This window comes from Herpailurus yagouaroundi, unplaced genomic scaffold (genome assembly GCF_014898765.1).
Source record: "Herpailurus yagouaroundi ecotype Mexico unplaced genomic scaffold, PumYag 208, whole genome shotgun sequence".
NCBI lineage: Eukaryota > Metazoa > Chordata > Mammalia > Carnivora > Felidae > Herpailurus > Herpailurus yagouaroundi.
Genome location: NW_024412439.1, coordinates 3,367,650 through 3,378,286, shown reverse-complemented (window position 1 = coordinate 3,378,286; position 10,637 = coordinate 3,367,650). Strand labels below are relative to the sequence as shown.

The 10,637-nt window shown below is 41.0% G+C and overlaps 1 long non-coding RNA gene across 1 annotated transcript in view; it reads right to left on the bottom strand.

Moving 5' to 3' along the window:
• Positions 1 to 10,380: 10,380 nt before the first annotated feature.
• LOC121015853 (uncharacterized) overlaps positions 10,381 to 10,637 on the bottom strand; it is a 1,220-nt gene continuing 963 nt past the window's right edge. The window contains exon 2 of the long non-coding RNA XR_005783998.1: positions 10,381 to 10,637. This exon is cut by the window's right edge and continues 90 nt beyond it. This is a non-coding gene — a long non-coding RNA (uncharacterized LOC121015853).

Here is a 10,637-nt window from a genome sequence, read left to right as displayed (position 1 = left end):
CAGGCCTGATGCTCAGAAAACCCACTTTCACAGGCGTGGGAGGGACTGAGGGGCTGTTTCACAGGAAGTCAAGGAACGCGCAGGAGGCGTTGGAGGCTGCCAGCTGATCTGCAAAGAGGTAGGCGGTAACCTTGGTCTGCTGGGCACGGTGAGAGATGGCATTCTCCCTTGGAAGTAAGGCCTTCCTCGGATAAGCCCTAAAGGTCCTTTCCTCCCACAGGTATTGGAACATTCCCTTAGCTGAATGCAACGGTCAGTATTTTCTGCTCGCAGAGTGAGGAGAGAAGTTCTGAAACCTGGGAACATCGCCTCCCTTCCTGAAGGCCAGTGTTGGGGAGGCCTGGGCCGCATATTGAAGGAGTCTGCAGGGTGGACCTCTGTGCTCTGCCTGCTGTTCCCAGCAGGTCCCAGAACTTAACCCCCACCCTCTTCTTCCAGCAGGAAGTTCATATCCATCCCTACGGCAGGCAGATGGATGCCTGGGTCTGCTAAGCTTGCCTTTCTTCAAGCTCCTTTTTTTTTTAAATGTTTATTTATGTTTAAGAGACACAGAGAGACACAGCGTGAGTAGGGAAGGGCAGAGAGACAGAGGGAGACACAGAATCCAAAGCAGGCTCCAGGCTCTAAGCTATCCGCACAGAGCCTGACTCGGGGCTCGAACCCACAAACGGTGAGATCATGACCTGAGCCGAAGCTGGACGACCAACCACTGAGCCACCCGGGTGCCCCCAAAGAGTAAACATATAACATATAATGAGCTCTTACAAACCTTTGAGACAGTTGAACAAAAATTTTTAAAAATTGAGGACATGAAGGGGCATCTGGGTGGCTCAGTTGCTTGAGGGACCAACTCATGATTTCGGCTCAGGTCATGATCCCAGGGTCATGGAATCGAGCCCTGAGTCGGCTCTGTGCTGAGCGTGGAGCTTGCTTGAGATTCTCTCTCTCTCTCTCTCTCTCTCTCCCTCTGCCCCTCTCCCCTGCTCATGCATGTGCTCTCTCTCTCTCTCTCTCTCAAAATAAAAATACAAAAATTGAGGATATAAACAGAGAGTTCGCAGAAGGAAGAAAAGGTATTAAATCTTGCTCATCAAATAAACATGAATTTTTCATTATTTATTTATTTGACTAGATAATACCTGCCCATGGTGAAAATTTAAGCAGTTCAAAAGATTTTACATAGTGAAAGGATGTATCCCTTCCTAATCTCTTCCGGGAACCAACCACTGTTAGCAATTTCTTATGCATCTTTCTGGAATTATATTATGTGTACACAAAATCATTAAAGTATAAATATCCCCTTGTTCAGACAAGTAGGAACACATTTACTCACTTCTATTCACATTTTGGTTGTTTTTAGTGTATTGCTATTATTAACACAGCAATATTATTAATATTGCTATTATTAGTTGCTATTAACATGTCTATGTTCATGCTTCTTTGTCTACATTGGGGAGAATATCATTAGATTCCTAGAAGTGGAATTGCATTTAAAGTATATATGCATTAAAATGTTCATTACTACCGGAGTCCGGATGGCTCAGTCAGTTAAGCGTCCTACTTCGGCTCAGGTCATGATCTCACAGTTTGTAGGTCCGAGCCCCGCGTCGGGCTCTGTGCTGGCAGTTCAGAGCCTGGAGCCTGCTTCAGATGCTGCGTCTCCCTCTCTCTCTCCCCCTCTCCCACTCTCTCAAAAATAAATAAACATTAAAAAACTAAAGATAAAAAAAATAAAATGTTCATTACTAAAAAAAAAATAGATAAAAATAAAATAAAATAAAATAAAATAAAATAAAATAAAATAAAATAAAATAAAATAAAATAAAGTAAAATAAAATAAAAAAGTGCACCTGCCTGGCTTAGTCAGTGGAGCATGTGACTCTTGATGTTTGGGTCATGAGTTCGAGCCCCATGCTAGGTATAGAGATTACTTAAATAGATAAAACTTAAAAAAAAAAAATCTGTGTTATCAATAGTTACTTCTAGTTGGTGGGAATTCAGGTAACTCAAATTATTTTACTTTCTTCTTTTTGCCATTCTAGGTTTTCTAAAGTTTTTTTTTTTATTTTTTAACATTTTATTTGTTTTTGAGACAGGGAGAGACAGAGCATGAACAGGAGAGGGTCAGAGAGAGGGAGACACAGAATCTGAAACAGGCTCCAGGCTCTGAGCTGTCAGCACAGAGCCCGACGCGGGGCTGGAACTCACAGACCGTGAGATCATGACCTGAGCTGAAGTCGGCCGCTTAACCAACTGAGCCACCCAGGCGCCCCGGTTTTCTAAAGTTTTTAAACAATGGAATGTGTTATGTTGTTCCCTTAATAAGATAACAAATATGAATCAAGCTGTTTCCATTTTGAAAAAAAAAAAAGTGAAAACTCAAACCCAAACATCGATGATAAGGACAGGGCTATAAAGTTTTGCTATTTTGAAACATATTTATTTTCACTTCTAAAGAAGTATGGGGCTATCACATGAGGGATAGGAAACAATTATAATAGTGTTGAGTATACTTGGCAAAGTATAGTTATGTAATATAAAAAGCATATGTGAAAGTCACTACTGACGCTGGAGGTTAAATAGGCGTTACATCAATCGGTTGATACTCAATGGCTCCAAAGAATGTGTCTCTGGTTTGTTGATCTCTGGGGACAAAATGCTATTATGATCTGGAAATCACGAGGGTGGCAGTTTCCTCTCCTTGAAACACTCGTGCCCCAGAATGGTGAGAAGCTTTATGTGATCCCCTTTTTTTAAAAAATGTGTGTTATAAATAATTATCAAAAGCCTTACACAGTCACTCATTTTTTTTTTTTTTGGCCCAGAAGTCATAAAGAAAAAGATGGCCAGATTCTTTTTCAAATTCAAAACTTCTGTTTTTACAAAAGACCCCATAAGCAAGAGGTGAAATAATAGTCTGAAAGACCCTCTTTACCACAATTTTAAGAGATAAATCACTTTTCAGAATATATAAAGAGGTCCTACAAATTAATACTTTATCTTCTGTCTACACATCAGAAGGAGGATCATCTGCTTCCAGACTGGGACCATGGGTAACTGAAACCGAGGGAACGCAAAACCTCAGATAAGGGGGGACTACTGTGGTCTCGCAAGTTTAATCAGGGACATGCACGTTAAGACAATGAAGTGTCATTTTTCCCCTTCAAATCATCCAAACTTTAAATGATTCATAATGTACATATTGTTTTAAGTGTTTATTTTCGTTTCTTTTTGAGGAAGAGAGGGAGGGGCAAAGAGAGAGGGAGAGAGAGGATCCCAAGCACCCTGCACTGACAGTGTGCAGCCCAATGCGGGGTTGGAACCCACGAACTGCCAGATGATGACCTGAGACGAAATCGAGAGTCAGATGCTTAACCGACTGAGCCACCCAGGCGCCCCAGGACTAGGTACTTCTATGCAGTACTGGTGGGAATTTATATTGGCATCGTTTTTTATTGTGGTAAAAAATACACAAAAGTTACCATTTTAACCCTTGTCAGGTGTCCAGAGTGACAACACGTGCATTCACATTGTTGTGCAACCATTACCGGCATCATCTGCGGAACTTTTTCATCTTCCCAAACTGAAACTTCATGCCCACCTATGGTGAGTTCTCCTTTCCCTCCCCCCAAGCCCCTGGCAACCACCATTCCACTCTGTATGAATTGGACGGCTCTGGGCACTCCCTATGTGGGGAACCATCCAGTAGTGGCCCTTTGGTGAACAACTTATTTCTCTTAGCATCATGTCTCCAAGTTTCATCCACGCCATAGCATGTGTCCGGATTCCCTTCCTTTTTAAGACTGAATCCTATTCCACGGTGTGTGGTATAATCTTTTTTTAAAGGGCAACTTGGTAGTAACCACGAGCTTTAAGATGCCACGTTCTTGGACACAGTTCCACTTCTAGGTATATCCTGGAGAAATATTTGCGCATTTGCAATAAATTGCATTTACAAGGATGTTCATTGCAGCATCCTCGTTTGAATAGTGAAAAATTAAAAACCACCTAATATTAATCAGTAAGGAGATGGGTAAACTATGGTATATCACACTATGAAATATATTGCAGCAATTCAAAAAGAATGGAGTTGATCCATAGTTACTGGCATGGAAATGTCTCCAAGCAATAGGAGTTGCAGTTAGGTATAATTTTAAAACTGTTTTTATATAATACATAAATATGTAAACACGTTGAAAATAATCTGGTGATAAATGCACCAAACTTTTATCAAGTAGCACAAAGAAAGGTGAGTGTGGGCAGAACAAGTTCTGGGAAGAGGCACTGAAAAAAGGACTTTCACGTTATACTCTATATATGTTACCTTTTTTTTTTTTTAAGATTTTATTTTGAGGGTGCCTGGGTGGCTTGGTTGGTTAAGAGTCCGACTCTTGATTTTGGCTCAGGTCAGGATCTCATGGTTGTGAGATCCAACCCCGCATCAGGCTTTGCACTGGGAGTGGAGCCTGCTTAAGAATCTCTCTCTCCCTCTCTCTCCCTGCTCCTCCCCTGGTCCCTGAATGAATGAATGAATGAATAAATAAGATTAAGTTTTTATTTAAATAACAATTAAAACAAGAAATATGCTAAATTGAGTATATCTGAATTGCAGGGTTAATGGAGGTTTTTTCTGTATTTCTCAAGTTTCCTACATTGAGCATATATACTATTATATACCTATATATTGTATAGGAGCACAACATAATTATTTTAAGGAAAAAATGGTATGTCTACTGTGAATCATCGTAACAAGATTGAAGTAAATCTATATATGAGGACGTTTGTGTGTATATATGTGTGTGTGTGTGTGTGTGTGTGTGTGTGTGTGTGTTTTGTATTGATACAGAAGTCTAGAAGGACCCTACAATGTACATTCTTACCGTGTCCTTACAAACCAATAAATAATGTTTCCATTACCCCTGAGTTAATTTCATTCTACTCTTCTTCCTAAGTTCCTGCTACACGGGCCATCTTGCTGTTAAGCTTTCTTCTACCTTGGGACCTTTGCATATGATGTTCTTTGCCTGGAACACTCTTCCCCCAGATATCATCAGGCAAGCCCTCATTTCTTCCAAACCTTTGCTCAAGTATCATCCTGTCTCTGAAACCTTCTCTGACCACTCCATATCCCTTATTCTGCTTTCCACTATACTACTTCTCATTATCTAAAATATGATGTTCTTACCTATTTGTCTCCTCTTTAATATACATGAGGGCTAGAACTCAGTTTTGTTCATTGCTGCATTTTCACTGCAATAGACAATAGACACAATAGACAATAAACATTCATTGAACGAAAAAAATGAATGGAAGAATATTCTCATTAAATGTGAGGTGAGCGGATTTTTCATTTTTTTACTGGATGTTTGTTTATATCACTAGATGTATTTATTTAAAAAGAGCTAGGGGGCGCTTGGGTGGCTCAGTTAAGCTTCCAACTTTTTTTTTTTTAATTAAAAAAATGTTTTTAAGTTTATTTATTTTGAGACAGAGACAGCATGAGCGAGGGAGTGGCAGAGAGAGAGGGCGAGAGAGAGAGAGAGTCCCAAGCAGGCTCCGCACTGTTGGCATAGAGTCCAATGCAGGGCTCAAACCCATGAAATCGTGAGATCATGACCTGAGCTGAAACCGAGAGTCAGACGCTTAGCTGACTGAGCCACCCAGGTGCCTCTTAATTTTTTTTAATGTTTATTTATTTTTGAGAGAGAGAGAGAGAGAGAGACAGTTTGAGACGGGAAGGGGCAGAGAGAGAGAGAGACACAGAATTTGAAGCAGGCTCCAGGCTCTGAGCTGTCAGCACAGAGCCTGACGCGGGGCTCGAACTCACGAACCGCGAGATTATGACCTGAGCCGAAGTCAGACACTCAACTGAACCACCCAGGCACCCGGAGATTCCAACTTCTCACTTCAGCTCAGGTCAGGATCCCAGGGTCATGGAATCAAGCCCCGTGTCGGGCCTTGAGTGTGGAGCCTGTTTGAGATTCTCTCTGCCCCTCTTTCCTGCTCTCTCTCTCCCCCAAATACACTTCTAAGGAAGAAAAAAAAGACTAAAAAAGAGTTAATATCACTTTTTGTTATTTTACAAAATCAACCAGATAATTTTTTAAAATCACATGTCCTAATTTATACTACCTGCTTGAAGACAAGCCATAACAGGTACTGATTGAAAACAACTTAGTTATGGAAGCAAATCTTAACCTGAAAGAATTTGAGCAATTTCCTTGTGAATTGGGAGAGTACTTATATGGTTCTATTTTGTATTTGTTGTTCTATTTTAGCAAAATATCCAGGCCCACCTTTTTGTGGCATGCAAGCCTGTGACAGCATGTTTCTGTCCTGAAGGAGAAAGGTAGACGTGGAGGGAACAGGTTCTGGGGAGAGACACTGAAAATGACTTTCATGTTTTAAACCTGTATATGTTATTTTTGATGGAGTCTTTACAAGGGGGTTATACTCATTGGTATTGAAGTAAAAAATCAATACGGGAACAAAGCATAATCAGCAATGCTAGTTTGGGAGGCAGGGGAGAGGTCACGGTTTGAACAATGTTTCTCAAATTTTGAGGGATGTTAATTGATCAAAAAGGAAAGTGAAATAAAAAGTGAAACCGGAACTTGGAAAGCACTGGGTTAAACTTCAGACCAATTCTTCAAAACAAAACTTCTTGGAGCCCTTACCATGCTAGTGCACATTGTAAATCTCCAGGAGGGAGGTAACTTCCTGAGCTCTTGTGACCACAGCATCCCATTCACAGCGGTTGTAGTTTGAAGGATGAAGTTTGGGAAATACTGAAACCAGAATTTTCTGGAGGTAAAAGCATTCCTTAAGGGGAGTCCTGGTAGGTGTCGGGTGGTCAGAAGAGTAGATGTTAGAATCAATTACAGGGAGTTGGGTGAGACCTACTGGCTGGAGTGAACTTTACCCCTCAACTTCTGAGGATCCCCCCACAACCCCCTAAACGGGAGGATAAGGACAGTGATGGGATCAAGAAAAGCATGAAAAAAGAAGAAACCTCAACACTGACTTTCCTGTTAACATTGTTGAACTAAATGCAAGATCCTCTTCCAGAAATCCACATTTGTCTAAAGCTTCCACTCGGAGTTGTCTGGGCTTCATCAAAGGGGAGTCATGGCTTACCCCTGCAGATTCTTTGGGAAATGAGCAGAGTATAACTAAAATAAAGTGTGCTGAGGTTCAGGAAGTTTCTAGAGGTCCTCCTGGGAGACCCACAGAGAATCAAAGAGACTTGTGCAAAGTTTATCCAATTCAGGAGCACAGTTTGACTTCAAAATTACATTGCTGGCTCTTGAACAGGGGCTGCTGGTGGACAATGCTGGTGCTATGCTGTAAATGATTTCAGCCTTCCTGAAAGCCTATGGGTGGCAACTCTGAAAATACCATCCAGAAAGCAGTTAAAATACACCTCCCTTTACTCCCCTGAAGCAGCCAATGTTAAGCAGGGGCCCACCCTTTTGTGAGCTTATGCACACATTCACATTTTTTTTCTATAGCATTTTTCACCGACTTGAGTATTGTTCCATATCCGTTCCTACCTCCTACACTTTTTTTAACTATTGCATTATTATCAAGTAACCACTCTCATGTGCAATCAGGTCATTTCCAGTTTTATTACAATAAATAGCATTATAAGCACTAGGCAAGTTTTTGCATGGTTTTAAGCACTTCAACATGTAATCCTAATGATTCTGTGAAGTATAATTAACACCATTTCTACAGATGAGGAATATGATGTACTGACAAGGTAAATTCGTTGTCCAAGGTTAGAAGCCAGTAGGCAGGCGGTGGAGCAATTTGAACTCCAGGAGCCTTGTCTCCTGAGCCACACTGAATTAGTCCACTCACTACATTCTTACCCAGAGGGCATATAATCTTTAAATTATGTAAAATTCAGTTTTTTTTTTTTCAATTTCACTGAGAACTAGCAAAAACTATCTTGGAGTGGCATCAGTTACAGTACACCAAACAAGTATTCTTTTAGCACATCTTTTTTTAAAAAAGATTTTAAGTAATCTCTACATCTAACACGAGGCTCAAACTCACAACTCTTGAGATCGAGTCACATGCTCTGACTGAGCCAGACAAGGGCCCCTCTTGTAGCACATCTTCGCACTTTCAGGAAAGATCGTAAGAAGCGGAATATTAACAGAAACCCTTCTTCTATCGGATTCCTAAGTAGAAGGGAAACATTTCCTTAAAGGGCAGGTGGGGTATTTGCACCACAGGCTGTAGCAGAATGGGTCAGTCTCTTCCTTCCCATGGGCTCTCTGGCATCTGGACTAACACTGCAATTGAGAACTGCATTTCTGGCAGTTAAACGAGGAGCTAAGTGGACAAACAACATGAAGCTGAACAATGAAAATGAGTAATCGTGGCTTCAGATACACAGACATACTTTTATCACCTCTTTCATCCGTTTCTAGGACATCCCCAAAGGAAAGCTCCACTCCCATCCAGTCACATTTCCCCACAGCATTGCTGGCCCCTTACCAGTAGTCAAGTGAACAGGAGCCACAAACTAGTTGACTTCAATTTTACTCAGTGTGGAGCAAGGTTTGAGGCCACGAGTGATAAACCCATTTCCCAAACTCAACTGATAGCACAGGTTGTTGAATATGCATTTAGAGAGCATTTTTCTTGGTCAAATTTCAAGTTGTGTGCAAAAGAGAAATTTGTTAAGACCCATGAGTATGTAGGGGATCCCTATGGAAAATAGATCCTAAGAGAATGAGACTGTATAAGCTGAAATCTTTTTCCTCGAGATTCATAAGACTACAGAGCTGCAAGCCTGTCAAGAGATAACGAAGAATTCGAGGAGAAATAATATAACTGTGCAAGTCCTATTGCACAAACCACCATTAGTTTTTACTTCAGTGAAATACTTTTATTCTCCAAGTTTTCAAAACAGGGCTTTTAAGTATAAAGCGAAGTGTGGGAAAGGACAAGACTTTTTAATCTTCGAAACACAGCTTTCCTAGCAAGAGGCCTGTTCTTAATTACTGTTGAGTAGTCAGCAAAAAACCTGCTTAAAAGCATTAGAGGGGTGCCTGGGTGGCTTAGTTGGTTGTATCCGGCTTCAGCTCAGGTCATGATCTCACGGCTCGTGGGTTTGAGCCCCGAATCAGGCTCTGTGCTGACAGCTCAGGGCCTGGAGCCTGCTTTGGATTGTCTCCCTCTCTTCTCTGCCTCTCCCTTTCTCTCAAAATTAGCCTTGAACAAGTCGACCGTAAAGCACTGGAACTGGAAAAGATGTCATCTTCCAATAGTGAAATCCTTCCAATAGCAAAAAGACATTCCCTTAAGTCCAAGAAAGGCTTTTTTCATTAGTACCTCCAAAGATTTAATATAGCTGTTTTTGCCTTTTCTGGCCCAGTTTACTACCACCCCTCTAGAATGAAGTATTAATTCAAACAGCCCATCAAGTGGTTATTTCCAGGGTCTAATTTACAAAGAAACCCTGAGTTCAGTACTCCAGTTTAGTATTTTATGCTCCAACTTCATCAGATTTCTAGGGCAGGAATTTTACCACTATTGCTATGGCAAAGTTCCCAAAATCATGCAAGTCATTCATTGTTGGGTATACCTGGACTACCAGACCTATTTCTACAATGTTCAGCTGCTCCTTTATGACACACCTCAGTGGAATTAAGGTGTTTTTTCTTAACAGCAACACTTGTAATGACAATTTCTTGTACCAGAAGTTATTTTCCTATTACAGTGTAAACTTGAGAAAACCAAGAGGGCTTCCAACTTCTTCCCCCTCCGTGTACTCCCCACAACACCCAATTTTGTCCCAAGCTGAAAACGTTTATTTATTCAAGTTCTATTGCAGGCACTGTAAAGGCTAAAGAGAACTTATGACATTGTTAATAAAGGGTATCCTGTTCTCTACATTTTTACTGAACTTTTTTCTAACAATATCAGAAACTACTATGGGTGTTAATGTGACTCGATTTCCTGGTTTTGAGTTCAGGCCCCAGATTGGGCATAGAGCTTACTTAAAAAAAAAAATCACAATATTTGAAACCACAATTCAGCAGCCTCAACAAAAATTTCATTTTTCTCTACAAGGATCAATCAGGTCAACTATTTGAGGGGTAGGCAAGTTTGCTTTCCCTCAATAGGCCTCCAATTCAATTTTTAATTGTACTGCACTTCTGAAATGGCTTCCCATTACACCAGAATCTTATGACCTTTAACAAAGGACAAATTTCCCGCAACTCAAAACACCTTTTCCTTCCCAAGGGGACTGACTTTGGTGAAAATGACCTTCTGAAAGCTAATCCCCCTTCCTTGAAGGGACCCTTTTAATCAGATAGGGGCCCCCCCCCCCCCCGGTGTAATTGCGCGACAGACACCAAATATGCTACCATGCAACAAAACTTTTATTAACATTTTGAACAGCTATTGAGAAAACCAGTATTTCAGCAATTGCTGAAACTGGCAATTTCTAAACTTAAACTGGGGCAAATGGCTAGAGAGAGTGCAGAGCAATGCCATCATTGGGCACTATGAACTTCAAGACTGAAGAATTAACAGCCACCCCTCAGACGAAGAACCAGATGGAGAGTGGACTCTTTCTGGATGTTGTAATCAGAAAGAGTGCGGCCATCTTCCAG